Source organism: Varanus komodoensis, unplaced genomic scaffold (assembly GCF_004798865.1).
Source record: "Varanus komodoensis strain SLA01 unplaced genomic scaffold, ASM479886v1 scaffold22, whole genome shotgun sequence".
Lineage (NCBI taxonomy): Eukaryota > Metazoa > Chordata > Lepidosauria > Squamata > Varanidae > Varanus > Varanus komodoensis.
Window position 1 is genome coordinate 14,251,232 of NW_025335606.1, and position 16,364 is coordinate 14,267,595.

The window sequence follows — 16,364 nt, forward strand, 5'->3', positions numbered from 1 at the left end:
AGATCTCAAGGGGTGGGCAGGCGTATATGGACGTAAGCGCTCCTTGATGAAACCAGGACCCAAGCCGTTTAGGGCTTTATAGGTCATCACCAACACCTTGAATTGGGCCCGGGCTTCAATGGGAAGCCAGTGAAGCTGACGGAGGACTGGAGTTCCACTCAAAATATTCCTGCTAGTGGAAAGTGTGGGGGTAAAACAGCTTCCTGATTAGCCTTCCCTCTACAGCCCTCCAGTGTTCATCCCCCATTGTTCCTCCAACCTCTATAGAAGATTTGAGGAGGGGGAATCCATGAAATTCCCCGTCCATTTTACCAGTGGGGAATCTCTCATGGACAGATGGGACAGATGAATCCTATTTTGCTAGATACAATCCAGTTGAATTGGACAGATAGGTACACGGACAGCCTGTGGAGATGATGCAAGACAGTCAGACTCTAACATTCATCTTGCGCTAGGCAACCTTGCTTATTTTTAAGCTGCTGAAGGCTGACACATCATGAAGGGGCTTAGTAGTGGTAGAGCACCAGCTCTGCATGCAGAAGGCTCCAGGTTCAACTCTCTGCTTCTCCAGATGGGACTAGGAAAGAACCCTGCCTAAAATTCTGACCAGCCATTGCTGCCAGTCAGTGCTGACAACACTGGGCTGGATGAACCCCTGGCCTGACTCACCACAGGAAGTTTCCTATGTTCCTTCCATTCTTTTCTTGATTCTGATCTAACTTTGCCCTCTTTCTTACATGCAATAAAGGCTTCTAAATATTATTTTTCTTACAAATGGATGCTGATAATAATATTACATGTCATTTAAAAATATTTCTGGGTTGCCTTTCAGGTCAGAAAGCCAATAAATGGCAACAGCAATGATGACGAGGCACCCAAATAACTCAGGTGCTCCTCAGCGGGAATCCTGGTGAACAGCAGTATGTTAATTGATGAAATAGTAGCAAACAAAATTATTATCCATAAAATATTTTGGCAACGTTTTATTTAAAAAAATGCAAACCCAAGGAGCAGTACCCTGGATCTGCTTCTCAAGTAGCTTAGCAGCTGACAAGAGAAGCAAGCACTGAGGTTATCACTGTCAGGTGAATAGTTTCACAATTGATTTAGGAAGGAGAACTTAATTAGAAAACTCCTTTTGTAATTCTAACTGTGACCACCAGAGGACGCGAGAGTTATAGAGGAAAGTGCTACGTAATAAACTCTTTAATAAACCCGGAATACACACAGGTCGTGCCACCTCTCCCATAGCACCAGTGACTTGATAAGAAGATTAAATTTCCCACTGCTCTTAGAAAGCCTTGATAATTCATTGCTGAAGGTCCAGAATAGTTTCTGCACTGCATTACTCTCAGTTAACCATTTCCCAAACCCCTTTTGGGAAATACCCTAAACCGTGAATATATATACAGATGGATAGTAGGTAGATAGGTAGGTAGGTAGATAGATAGATAGATATTTACAATTGGGCACTATGCTCATTTGCAGCAAGAAATCGGAATGCCTCCTTCAAGACAAAACCTCAGTCAGAGGGATAATCATATCTTCCCCCAACTTTCACATGGCAGCACTTTCTCACTGAGAAAATGCAGCTCCACATGCATGTGCTTTGGGGAGTCTGGTTGCACATGTGCCTTTGAGATGTGTCCTGTGAGATCGCCAGGCATGAACAACACAGCTTCCCCCACACCTGCCTGCACTGTTTACAACTTTATTTTGATTCTTTATTCAAGTACTGGCCACCATTTCAATACTAGGCCACTGCTATGAAGGCCATTCCGATCCCTCTTCAGCTGCAGTGGGGAAACTCTGGCCCATGGCCTTATTTCATCTGGACTGCAGCACTCTGGTGGCTCTGCTTTCTTCCAGGCAGCCTTGCTAAGCCGGCTGGAATGAGGTTTCGGTTCAGTGTACCTGGAGGCCACCAAGGTGGGGAAGCTGGGTCTACAGGATGGGGTGAGTATGCCAGGCTGGCTGGACTGGTGCTAGTGCAGAAAAGGGCAACTCAAATCATCCAGGGGTGGAACACCCTCCCTAGGAGGAAAGGCTGCAACTGTCTGGGGACCTCGGGCTCCAAAAAGTTCAAAGATGACTAAGATGACACAGAATGCACACAATTATGCATACTGCGGACAAAGAGGAAGAGCAGACACTTTTCTTGATTCTCCTAATAGGACCCGGGGGCCTCTCATGAAGCTGAGTGGTAGGAGATTTTGGAAAGATTCAGTGAGGAACTTTTTCATGCCACACAGAGTTAAACTGTGGAACTCTCTCCAGGGAAAAACTAAGGTAAGCGTACACACACGTTTCTATTAGCTACTGCTGCTTGTAAGTAAACACTGTTGTCAAAATTTGTACCAGCCTCGTATGTAAGGATAAGTTGTTCGACTGAAAAAAGGGTCTCCAAGCTGCTTAGCAAACTAGTAAAATAAAAAAGTATTGTATTGATTGAGTGGCAGAAGACCTGTTTTTTGTCTGCTGCTTGTTCCTGGGCTGGCTGAAGATGTGGGGCCTAGTCGGCCCTCCAGCAAGTGCACAAATGAGGCCAGGTGGGACAGGAGGGACAAAGCTGGAACTCCCTGCACTCCCCTGCCTGTCACTCAGAACAGCCAGATAAGTGATTGAGCATAAGGCTGCATTATGCAACGGATGAAAAGAAGGACTGCCCATTCGCCTGCGAACTTGCCTCTGCATGGAGAACGCTGCTGGAGGCCCATTTGCAGGTTCCCCACTAGGATCAGCAGGGCTGGCAGGCACTTGACTCAAGGCATCCCAAGTGGTGGCCCCTATCCTGCGGCACTTCCGCTGAGAGGTACATATATGGCCGGTTCCATCTGTGGCTGCTTTTAAGGGGGCTTTAGAAGTATACTTGTTGTCAGGGGCTTTTCATTGACAGGGCTTTATGGCATTTGCCATTGATATGCATTGTATTTTGCCCGACTTACTTTAAAGCTGCTTAATTTGAAGGTCCATTTATTAGGATTGCCTGAAATTGAATTGTATTGCATCCATACTGAAAGCTGCCCTCCCAAAAGACACCCAAGAAATATCTGCAATATCTGTGCTTATTTTTAAAGGGGAAATATTTGCATGGCTCGCAAGCAGGCCAGCAAGCCACCTTGCTGAGCGGTGCCACATGAGTGCAGCCCCGGCGTTCTGAGCATCCTTGGTGAGCCTCCCGCAATGGTCCCGCCTCCCGTACTGAGTCCCCCGTGTCATCACCTTTATCTCTAGCTCCTCCTCCTCTTCATCGTTCTGCTACCGCTTGCTTGCTTGAGAGGCACACAGCCTGCGGGCAACCATTCTGGCCTCCTGCTTGCCATATTTCTTGATGGGGCTGGGCAAGAGGCAGGTGAACAGGCAGGCTGTAGTGGCGAAGAGGCAGGACAGGTCTCAGGGGTCTCGTCAATGGGCCCCTTTTGGCATGCAGACCCTTGGCAAGAGCCCAACCTTGCCTACACTTGATGTTCCTGTGCTTGACACCCATTCAGAAGCATGTTGCCTGCATTGCGGGACTCTCAGCTAGAACCAGGAAGGGCCGAAGCTGCCTCCTCCTAGTTCAGTCCAGAGGTCCTTGCAAAATAAAGTGCTTGACACACAAAAAATACTAGCAAGAAGCTTTATTATTTTGCATGCAAGAGGCTAATACCATTGAGAGAAAATAGCACTGATGCCCATTTTCTGGTTATCAACAAGTACACTTTGTAATGCCTTTCTCTGCAACCATCTACTTTCTTTAACATTTTCCATGAGGGGAGAAAAGGAAAATGGATCTTTTGTCTTCCATGTTCATGAGCATTAGATGGATCTACTCGCATACCTATAATATCATTAATTATGAAGAAGCTATCTTTGATAGATTTAATTAGAAGAGTCCCAAAGTACTTTGGGCTGCGTTAAATAATGACGCAAGTGAATTATTTGTTTGAAAATTACCATATTCACTTGCAGTGAATGAGCAAATCTGCAGCTGATTTTATATACCCCACATACAACTAACTCATTTCATAACCCAAAACATCTTTAAAGAAAAGTCAAGTAATGACTTTGGGCCAGTCACAGTCTCTCAGCCCAACCTACCTCACAGGGTTGTTGTTGTGGGGATAAGATGGAGGAGGAGAGATAATGTAAGCTGCCTTGAGTCCTTTGTAGGAAAAAGGCAGGATATAAATCAAAAAAATAAAAAAATAAAATAAAATAAAAAATCAATTCATCTGTTTGATGAATAAGTTTATCAAGTTTGTTTTTCAAAGCTGCTTGGCATTCTAGAACTGTTTCACAATCAACACACTTGCACCACAGTTGAACCAGCCCACTCAGGAGACGGCCACGATATTTTGCTATCTGAGGTGAAGGACAAAATGGACCGGCAGCTGAATCTTAGTTCAGCAGTGGCAATGGAACAGCCATCTCCACCATCTGGATACTGTGTCCAGTTCTGGGCTGCAAGATTTCAAAAAATTTAGAAAAAATAGAAAGGGTCCAGAGGAGGGGCAACAAAAATGATCCAGGGTTTGGAAGCACTGTCCTATGAGGAGAGACTCAGAAAAATGGGCATGTTCAGTCTTGGGAAGAGAAGACTGAAGCCTATATGGCTCTATAAGTGCTTTTGTTGAAGCCTATATGGCTAGAAAGCTGTATGCATTTCATATTAATCTGTGTATGCTTATTAAAAGTGAAGATAATTTAAAAATTAGAAATAACATTGAGGGTGCCATTGGAGGTATCCATGGGCATCATGGTACATGTGAGTGCTGTGTTGGGGACCCATGTGTAAAGACATCATTTTTAATTTCAATTTCCTGGCTTTGTAGAACTTGAGCCAACATGAGATTCCCTTAACTTTGGTCATAAACCAGCAGTTTAAAAAAAATCATTGAATAATATTTGTGTTTGCTTACAAATAAACAAGTTGAGCTTTTATAGGCGAGGGAACAATTTAAACCCTCCAAAAGAGAATTGAAATCTACTGCTCCCACATGTGATCTCTGGGGTAATAGCTGGCTGTAACCTGAGAAACTTACAGGGCTTACAGCACTCTTCTCAATGAGGCATTTATTGTGTGTTCATCATTTCTTACTCACAATTGTTTATAATTTCTTTAGATAATGTCATGACCCCCAAGTTTGCTTCTATGTCTAATGGGCACTTTTAGTGAGTTGTTCAGATCAGGGAAAATGCAGTATTCAACATAAAGTGAAATAAACTCCCCTTTTCACGTGTATGTATGCTGTTCCACTATACTACACTGCCACCTAGAGGATATGTTGTTGAAAAGCTAGAAAGGAAAGTGTAGTGCTTGGAACTCAGTTTAGCAATGAACTCAAAGGTGGATCCAGCAGATTAATACCTAACAGCCTCAGCAGAGAAGTTCTGTTTGCAGTGCCACCTCCTCTGTGTGTCACTCAGATTGCTCTGTATTGTTTTTTAGTTTATTTATTGCATAGACTACTAGATTACAAGGGAGCGGGAAAGGCATATCCTCTTCAAAACACCTTCCAGTTTCCAGCTATTTCCAAGTCATTATGGGCCCCATAACTGCCAGGGCCATTAAGGCAGCCCCAGGAAGGGAACTTCTGGCCCATTAGCTCCCTCCTGTTCAATCTTCCAACAACGCATTAAAGGTCTATTGTTACTGGGCTGCTTCTCTTATGTTTCTCACTAACTTGACTGTTTCAATGCAACCTTGGCATGCGGTATGTTGGATCATTAGATCCACATGGAGGAGGCATACTGGCACTTCAAGACACTGCAGAGTGGAAAAGGAAATGAATTTTAGATTTCGGCCATAAAGATGCCTTTCCTTGCTGGATTAATGAAGCATCAGCCTGCACAGTCATCTGGGAAACAGATACTGTTAAAGCGCCTGTGGATGCACTGCATGTAGATTCAGGAAAAGTCTGGCTCCTACTTCTACGCACCCTCTAGGGATCCGAGAGGTGTTGTGGCAAAAGCAAGATCACCCCTTTCACAGCAGTGATTCCTTGCAGGGAAAGCAACGTTATTATGCAGACACGCTTGTAGCTTTCATTAGCCTGCAGGCGTGTTGGACTACAATCCCCATCATTCCCAGTCAGCATGGACAAGACTGATGAGACTAGTAGTCCCACCACATCAGAGGACTTAATTAGAAAACAATGCCTAAAAATGACCAGGAGCTGTGGGGCTAGGCTGTCCAAATACCAAATACAGTTTGTCATTTAGAAAATGTCATTTTGTTGTTATAACCTTTATTTCCTGCCTTTTTTCCCCTTGCAAAGAACTCAATGGGGCTTACACAATCATGTTACCGTCATAACAACCCTGTGAGGTGGGTTCAGCTGAGAGTGAGTGACTAGCCAAAGTCACGCCAAGCGGGGCTACAACCAGGAACTCCCAAGTCAGTCCACCACTTTAACCCACTCCGCCACACCGGCTCTTAAGCAGTGGCTGCTGCTTTTTCCTTACCACTGCATGGCAATTTGTACCAGTTGAAAAAAATCTCTTTTGTAAAGCTAAAGTGGTGCACTATTGTTATACCAGTCTAAGCATCATGTTTTCTCAAGCATGCTGGGAATTGTGGCTTGTGGGGCGACCCAAAAAACCCAGGAATTTATTTATAAAAAATTGTTTATTTATTTTTACATGTTCACATTTCTGTCACCTTCAAAGTACTCTCCATTTGATGCAATATACCTATCATTTTTCCACTGCTCAAAACAGGTTTTGAACTCATAAATTTTGATGCCTTTTAGTGCTTCTGCTGTTTTTTTTCTTTCACCTCTTCTAATCGGCAAAATGTTTTCCTTTCAGAACTTTTTTTTCTGGGGGGAAAAAGTTGCACAGGGAGAGATTGGGTGAATAGGGAGGGTGCGGCGCAAGGGTATGCCATTTTTGATCAAAAATCGCTGAACACTCAGCTGAACAAAATTTCACCATCGCATGTTGTTTGTGTAAATCAGCCAACATGAAACAGGCAAACTCTTTGAAAAAGTCTCCAAAACAGGCCTCACTGAAGCAGAATGCAGCCTCTCACAATGACCCAGCTGGGCACACACGCGGATGGGCTCCTAGAACACTCTCCTAGCCGGGGAAGCCTGCAAGAAAAGGGGCCTGCCCTCCGGAAGATAATTCCCGGGCTTTTTGGGTCCCCCTTCATATTTTTCTTTTTGACTAGAACGCTGAGAGCCATCAATCAGAGCCAGGTCAAAAAATGAGCCTAAGTAGGCAGTCATATATAAGAAGTAAACAACCTGGTGCCTTCGAGCATCCATACAGCCCAGGAATCTGTGATCAGTACCAGAACGGAGCTCACAGATACCACACCCCTACAGCCCTGGCATTCTCTGTTCTTGTGTTTGTGTGTGGGGCAGGGAGGCACCGAAGACAACTGGGTGTTGGAAACCCTTGGTCACTGATGGCCAGAAATCTTCGAATAGATTTATGCAGCTTCTGCCTCCCGCTGGACTGCAATGTGCCCAGATTTTCCACCTGACTGGTGGCAACCTACCGCAATTCTTACTTGGCAAAATCCTTGGAAAGAAGGGAGTCCACCAGTACGGGAAGTCCACCCTCCTCCAGTAAGCCTGACCAACTGCCTTTAAAGAGCCTGGAAGCATTCTGCTTCCCAAGATCTCTTTGTTGGGAATTATGAGTAATCAGAGCACAGAAAGGGGGTATTAGCCGGCATGTGTTCTTTTTAGATTTCTGTCTGGTTTTTCTCCCCTGCAGTTTAAACTAAAGGCAGGTTTGGCTGCTAATTAGATTTCTTCTTGGCCAGGAATGGGTGTTCCTTGCTGGTTCTTGAATTAGAAAACTGGAGGGTGTCCAAGTTCGGCGGTAGAACTCTGGACTACCTTGAAAGGCTCAAAAATGAAGTAAGATATTGCACTCCTCACTGGCACTACTAGTCAAACCAAGAAGCATCGTCAAAAGTAACACCCAGTGAATTGAATACTCGGCCTTGACTGAAAGTAGAGTCCATGTTATTCCCTTACCATATGGCCATGTCCTCTTCAGGCCATGAAGTGATATGCAATGAACAGTGATATGCAATGTGCCAGAGTTTAGGGCCAGTTTAAGGTTGCCAAGTCCAGACTAAAAGAAGGACTGCATGGAAGAGGAAACTCTTGCCAGTTACATCCCTGCTGCAATCAGAGTGAAATTCCCCTCTCCCAGGCAACTGTAGAAAGGCATCTCTGAGAGCACTGGAGTGGTTAGAAATGTTGGGCTATGGAGGAGACTCCAGTTCCAATCCCCACTCAGTAGTGTAGCTTGGCCAGTTTAGATTTTAGCTGGGATGGTCTCATGGGGGAGTCCCCTTTGGATAGCCTCGCTATCCTGCTTCCGCTGTGAAGCACAACATTGGGATGTCTTTTCTGGCCCCATCTTCTACTTCTGTGTTTGTGCTATATTGGAGCCAGATAAAGACACCAAGAAGAAATCTGTTTGCCAGCACTGATAAAAAAAGGAGAAATACTGTGCACATGTGCAGTTTTGCATTCTAGACTCTCTGAAATCATAGCTCTCATAATGCTAGAACCTGGGCTCATCCCATGAAGCAGATGGGTAGAAGCTTCATGACAGGTAAAACGAAGAACTTCTTCGCTGAGTGCTTGGAATTCCCAATGGAATTCATTTCCACAAGGTATTGCGATGGCCACCAATCTGGACATCTTTAAAAGGGGCTTGAGCAAATGCATGGAGGAGAAACCTATCATTAATGACTAGTCCTGCTGGCTATATCTTATCTCAGGTATGAAGGACAGTCTGTCTACCTATGCACAGCGGTTGCTGGGGAACAGGGCCAGTGGGTGCTGGATGAGGCTGGGGCAGCACTCAAGTCCTGCTTATGGGCTGCCACTACCCTTCCCTCCACACTGTTGCATCTCCTAGCCCAGCCCCTCATGGGTAAACTTTTCCCGTAATTTTGAACTCCTTGGAAGAAAGGTGAGACAGAACTTGAATAAATAAATCCTAATACATCACTCTGCTGTTGGAGTTGGTTGCTGTGTCTTTTCTGGCAGGGCTCCTATGTAGAACCATGCTTGACTAAGATTCAAAAGTGTTTGCTATTTTCTTCTATTTACAAGAGGAGTTCTCTTTTATTTCTTTCCTTCTTTTCTCTCCCGCCCTTCAGTTTACTATGAAGGTCTCTCAGGTGTTACCTATGCCAGCACTGCTGTGTTGGGGAAAAGCAGCCCCGCTTGAATTTCTGCCTGTCACACCAATCTTATGAAGGCACAGAGTTACACATTTGCAAAAATAATCTAAAAAGTCTCTTTCTCCCTCTATTTCTATATCGTTGCACTGTAAAACGTGCTTCTGTTGCATGAGTGGCTGAAGTTTATCTCTGCTTAGGAGCTGCTTGCCACAGGTATGCAACAGGCCAACAGTAAAAAGAGGTAGAAGTTCTCCAGGTTGATGAGGAAAGGCTGGGAACAGGTGGGGGCTCTTTAGCTTAAGCTGGGGAGGCAGCTGTGCAGAGAAAGTGGGAGCTGTTTTTGACAGAAATCCTAGGGGACATGCCATACTGGGAATGAATAAAGGAAGAATTAGTGCTCTTTCAAGATACACTTGGGGAAGAGAGTGAAGTGGCAAGGGGACAATCCTATGATGGCTGGCACTGCCTGGATGGGCAGTTTAGGATCCCAGCTCCAGTCCAGCCGGAATTCCAGCTTTCGAATGCCCTCCCTCCACAGTGCATTTCCTTCCATGGTGGTGGATCGGAGGTCATGAGACTGGCCTCAGGGCAGGTGTGGAGGGGGGCTTCTGAGGGGTAGGTAGAGAGGGGCAAGGCACTGCCATCCTACAAGGAATCCTGGCAGTACTCCAGCTTTTCTCTTTGACAGCTGCAGCAAACCCCTTAGACCAGGGGTCTCAAAATCAGCTTACCTGGGGGCCGCTGGAAGTAGAGTCTGGGTGAGGCTGGGCCGCATCAAGTATTCCACCACCGCGGTGGTGGCGGGCTGCTCATCCCGCATCGCTCCCAGAGGCCGGCCCAGGCGCCGCCGGTGCTTTGAAGGCCGCAGGGCCCCTCCCCCGTGCCCCGCCCCTCCCGGCAATTGGCCCGTGGGCCGCGAGTTTGAGACCCCTGCCTTAGACTCTGCTCTTCTACCCCAGATTGGATGTTCAGTGCAATCCACTTCTGCTGGCGCTGGCTGTGTCAGCGGACAGCTCAAGCATGGCTTCCATAGAAATAGAATGTCTGCAGCTATTTACAGGGGCTTCTAACTTTTTAGAGCAATCTCCAGCTGCTTCTTAATGATCCCAAGGAAAGGTCAACCGCATTGGTTAAGCACTCTCATTAGCCAGCAGGAATGTCTGTTTCCATCTCTATCTTCTTGTTTGAATACAGTTTGTCTAAATAAGCCCTCCAAGACTGCTGCCCTCCAGATCTGTTAGGCTTGTGAAGGGGTTAAGGCAAGAAGTTCTTATCTTGGTTTGTGTGAAGTGTTCTGCTCTTCCCCCAGAACAGGATGTGCTATGCAGAGGCCTTGAAAAGGCTTGGGAGGAACAGAGACTTTTGCAATAAGTTCTTTGTGAATGTATGGGCTCAACTTACAAGAAGACAAACTACAAAAACTCTCTTAGCATCATCAGCTTTAATTCTTCAAGTTCCTGGGAGGTTGCTGCCTTTTCCAGCTACTTGAAACTATGCACTGCCTTAATGAAATTAATAATAATTAATTCATTTAGGGCACACTTAGCTACAAGTTCATGCAGGGGAAAAGCCCAAAAGCTCCCAGCATGCCCCAGCCAGTGTAGCAGATTATCTCCATGGGAAGGATGTTCACTTCCATTAATGGGGTGCCAGCACTGAAAAGTCCCTTTTCCTAGTTTGCATACAGTAAATAGAAGGCACTTTGAGAAGAGCCCTTAAGATGTGAGCAGGCTGGTATCCCAAGCCATTTATAGGTCAAGCACCATTACCTTGACTTGGACCTGGCAGCAGACACAACCAATGTGAAATCCATTAGGATAAGTATGTGGTGATGCCATCTGTACCTGGTTTAAATATTTCTATAAAAGTCTTATAGATTTTTTTGGTAAATGTATTTTAATATTTGTAAACCATTCAGAGATGTTTAAAAGCATGGTAAGAAATCCAGAAATTTTTGAGATACTAATCTAGCTGTATTTACATTCTAGCAGTCTCATTCTACACGAGTGTTGTGTCCTAGTCTCAGTATGGCAGTGGGTACTAATGGTTACAGACAGAATCAGATCAGAAGTGGTTCAGAAGGGTTTGGAGCTTCCTTCAGTTGTGAGAAGCTGGGACCTAATATTATTTATTCATTCAATGGCAAGGGGTGTGTACGTGCACGGCAGGGGTTGGATTGGGCTTAGCCTGAAGAATGTCAGAGTAAATATGTGCTTACCTCTGTCAGTTTTCTCAGGGGAATGCAAGGGAAGCTGCTAGACTGACCTTGATGAATGTTCCTCCTCTACTTATGCAAGGTAATAGCCTCTCAGTGAGAAACTAGCAGAACTATTTTGAAGTGGAAAAGGATGGAACAGAAATACACTGTCTGGCAAAGGGCTCATTGACTGGAAAATTTTGCATATCAATGAGAGTGTTAGGACGTGTGTTATCACAGCCCTGTCCTTGCTTTGAGGCAGATGTTCAAGCTCCAAAGAATACCCTCTTTTGGGCTGTCCATCTTTCATTGCACATCTTTACAGCTTGTAACCCTTCATCTTTAGGACTTCCCTGCAGTTCAGTTGTGAGAACTCTTCCCCATCTAACCACACAACAGCCCTGTGAGGTAGGTTAAGCTGAGAGACAATGACTGGGCCAAAGACTCTGAGTGAGCTTCATGGCCAGTGTAGACTACAAGATGGATCTCCCGAGTCTCAGTCCAACCCTCGAACCAGAGCCTGGGCTTCAGAGAGGGAGGCGCCAAAATTACCGTAACAGATAAATAAGGCAGAACTGATTTTGAGGTTCCCCTTGATCATCTTTGCTTGTTTGGTGTTCATTTTTTGGTTTTTTGGAAAAAGGAGTTTGAGCAATGCATTCATTTTGATCAACAATGTTCTACACAAGGTAGCAGAGCCTTGCTTCCATTCTGTCCACATCTTAGGTATTGCCAGGAGATGTTAAACCATGCCTTTTCAGTCTTGAGGACTAGAAACTTAATTATCAAATTTGAAAGATGACTCAGGTAGTTGAATTCTCTACCCAGTACCACACAATGCAGACAACAACTACACAGTCCTGCCTCTGAATTCTTCTGGAGCAGAAACACTTTCATATTCTGTACCTTGCATGTTAGCAGTACTACCTGTGCAGGTTCCAGGTTTTTGAAGGCCCAAAAAGAGATAACCTCAAAGGGCAAGTACAGCTTCTCAGTACCCCTGTTACCAAGGGCTCCTCTTTCTTTTCACAGTGGCCACTTTGCTGGCTTGACAGTTAGAGAGCCACGAAGCAAGCAGGCAGTGGCATCAGCTCTTCCTTCTTACCACCAGCATTCTCTGGGCTGGAGAGAGAGGCAAGTAGGCAGGCAGGCTGCAAAGAGGAAGAGAAGCAAGTCTGGGGCGGGGGGGGGGGGGAGCTGGCCCCTGCTGGGGTGTGGGTCCTGAACAGGTGCCCAGCATTGTTGACCCTTGGCGCTGGGCTTGAGCGCTACCTAAAGGGCAGCAGTGATGACCTAGGTTCCATTTCTAGGATGAGATATTGTGGTTCAAGCAGGCTGGAAGCCATGCAACCGGATCTGGAAATACCATTTCAGTACCAATTGTGGTCCTGAGTTGGTAGGAGATGCCACTCTGCCTTTCCTCTACATCATATCTAAGTAGCACTGTTGTATACAGAGAAGGTGAATTGAACCTTGTCCTGAATGGGGTTGCACTCCCTCCTAGGGACAAGGTCCGCAGCTTGGGAGTGCTCCTCGACCCGGAGTTTTCACTTGAAGCTCAGGTAACAGCAGCGGTGAGGAGCGCTTTCCTCCAGCTTCGGCTGATTCATCAGCTGCGCCCCTACCTGGAGTATGACTGCCTCGCAACAGTGACTCATGCACTGGTGACTTCCCGTCTTGACTTCTGTAACGCGCTCTACGTGGGGCTATCCTTGAAGACGGTCCGGATACTTCAATTGGTTCAAAATAGAGCTGCCAGGCTGCTGACGGGGACTGGACGTTATGTTCACATGAGTCCAGTTCTCCGTCAGCTTCACTGGCTCCCCATTGAAGTCCAGGCCCAATTCAAGGTGTTGGTGATGACCTACAAAGCCCTAAACGGCTTGGGTCCTGGTTACCTGAAGGAGCGCTTACATCCATATATGCCCAGCCACCCCCTGAGATCAGTGGGAGAGGCCCTCCTCCGGGAGCCCTCAGTGAAGGAAATTAGGAGGGTGGTTACTCGGAGGAGCCTAAGCGGTGGCACCTAAGTTATGGAATGCGCTCCCCAGAGAGGTCCGCCTGGCGCCGTCGTTATTTGCTTTTCGGCGCCAAAGACCTTTTTATTTAAGCAGCATTTCAAATGTTAATACCATGGAAATTTTATTTGGCCAGGGCGGCTTATTTTATTCTAATATATATATTTTAATTGCCATTGTTTTAATTTGTTGAGCATTTTATTATATGTTGTGAGCCGCCCCGAGGCTTCGGCAAGGGGCGGCATAGAAATGTTTTAATAAATAAATAAATAAATAAAACAGAATCCTGTAAATACACATGAGGAAATCATGCGTCCTTTTGCCTTTAGAAGGAATGCCCCCTTCTCCTCGCTCTAAAATGCAGCAGCAGCAACCACCTTGCACCAAGCGCTGTTCCTGCACAGAACTGGAAGGTCAGGACATCATCTAAAACACCCTTGTCAACAGCAATGTATAGAAAAAAACATTACTGTGGAAAATTAAATCCCTGTTGCAGAGTGCAGAAAACTTTTGCTCTGGTTTGGATCTTTCCTAGAGCCAGAAGGAGCTCTTTTCATATTTATGAGGTTAGATCCCTCCCTCTCCTCCTCATTTGCTGGTGTCATTTGTGTGAATGTTTTGAATGGCGCTCGGGAATCCCGACATAATGTAGGAAGGGCTTTTTATTCTAATCTTCCACCTGGAGTTAGGCCTAATTGAAGTCGGTGAGCCTTACTCCTAAATATATCAAGACGCGTGTATTAGCCTCTGAGTGTAACGAGCACAGACATCCTTGTTCTTCTCAACTCTGCCCCCGAATGCAAATCTCTAGCTAGCAAGAAAGAAACACTGAACCAGCAGAAGGGAATGTTTCTTAGTCCCCGAACGTAACTGCTTTCTATCATCTCTGCGCGAAAGAGGGATTCCCTAGAAGCAACTTCCTCGCTAGACCCTCCTTCTCCCCCTCCAGAAATCAGACACCAGGATTTATAATCACTCCCCCTTTTAGGAAAAAGCCTCTCTGCATTTCCCCTTTGAGAGCACTTTCTTTTCTCTCTCTCTCTCTCTTTGTGCATTAATTTTCACAGTCCTTGGCCATGCAACTTGACCGTTTTTCTTTCAGCACAGGGTGCCTTTAAATAAAGCAGGCGCTGCTCAGTTTCCTGCAGCTAAAACATGTCATGTATCCAGAGAAACTGGATTGCAAATTTTTCCTTTTGGGTTCACCTCCTTAATGTCCAGGCGTTGTGCTATGGTAGGAATCCTCCACCGGGCAGCTTTGTCTTTCCAGACAAGAGGCAAGGTCAGTGGCTTCTCTTGTTTTTAATTAAAACAGCTGCATTTTGCAGATGAAAACGTGGCATCTTTGTTCCACATGCCTGCGTCCTTGCTCGTATGCAGATAACAAGGGCCCCGTTCGTAAGTAACCCTCTAGTTTCATCTTTTGCACAGTGCGGCTCACCTCTTTCTCTTTGCACTGACTCGCTTCTTATATGCAACTCTCATTTTTCTGTCCAGCCACAGCAACTTTGCTTCTAGAGACAGAGGCATTCTGGGCTCTTACAATACTGGGACAGCTACATCCAGCCCGAAGACTGTGGGATAGTCCAGGAAATGCAAGGTTTCCTCGAGTTGGCTTATGCCACGTTCTTGCAGTCAGGCCGTTTGCATGTTTAAGCCATTCCTAAGCTCTGCTTTGAAAGCAACTAATGCTAATAATCATTATTCGTGGTGAGATGTATTGCTGTTCTTTTCCCCTCTGCGGGTTGGTTTTCCACACTCTCCTTTAATAAGCTAGTTTTTCTTGTAGTGCTCATGACAATAGTAACCACTCCTACTAAATGAACAAATATAGTTTACTCTGCTTCCCCTGTCGTCCTATTTTCCATTATTTAAAAAGAAAGGAAGGAAAAATGCATTGCAGTTCAGGCAATTTAGTCATAGTACCAACCACAGAAGAAAAAGGTATGTGGGGAGCTTTGGAGAAAAGCCACTTACGAAAGCAAAGGGCTCTGCCATCTGAATTCAGATTCAAGAAAAGCAAAATAAGTGTAATGCTTTATGCAGATGAAGGCTACTTGCATATGCCCTGCAGTTTGCTCATAACCTCATGCTTCCTGCCCAAGGAGCCATGCTGTCATTTGATGTCCTACCCTGTAAGATCTGGAGATTATATTTAACTCAGAGTGCTGGCATTTTAGCAGGCCCCCTCACAGTCTTTCAAGAACACATTTAGCAACCCTAATATCTTTCAGGCCTGGGTGCCCGGGATGGCATTTGGGGATGTCACTGGAGTTGTAGTGACTCGGGGCCTGTGCTTGGGTCCAAACGATGGTGGGTGACTTCTGATCCTCCTATTGGCCTTTGGGATGCCACGGGTTTTGATCTTTTCCCTTAAGCTTTTCAGAGCAGCTCCGCCATACTGTTAGGCAAGGTCATTCTGAGATTTGGGCTGAGAAGTCATCGGTGTGGATGGCAGGCAGGGTTCCCTCTCTTCCAACTCCAAGGAAGCGGTCAAAATCCTGAATACATTTTGAATATGGGCATTCTAGAGTGAAAAGGCTAAAGCTTCACCCTGACAAGGTTACATGCACAGCCTGATTAAGGCATCCTTCACCTTCATTGCAAGGGGGAGGCACAGAAGAGAAGGCAGCAGCTGCTCCCTCGGGGAATTCCCAGTGGGAGGGAAGCAGTGTGCGGGGAACTCCCCTTCTTAACTGCAAACACAGATTGGAGATAACAAGGGGATTCTTCTTTCCACCCTCCCCCAAAGCCTCTGATGACCTTGAGACAAAGGAGTGGGGCTGGGGAAAGCCCTTCAGGAAGGGAGTGGGTGGGGCCTTCAGAAGATGCCCAAATCTCCATGGTCTGAATGGGTAATCTCCACAGGCTGCAAGATGGCCACCCATAAGACAGGTCGTCGAGGCCCCATCGGTGCGGGTGTTCAAAGACAGGCTGGACATGCACATGGTGGGCATGTTGTGAGCGGAGCCAGCTGGAGCCGGGGGTCAGACTAGATGGCCCGGGA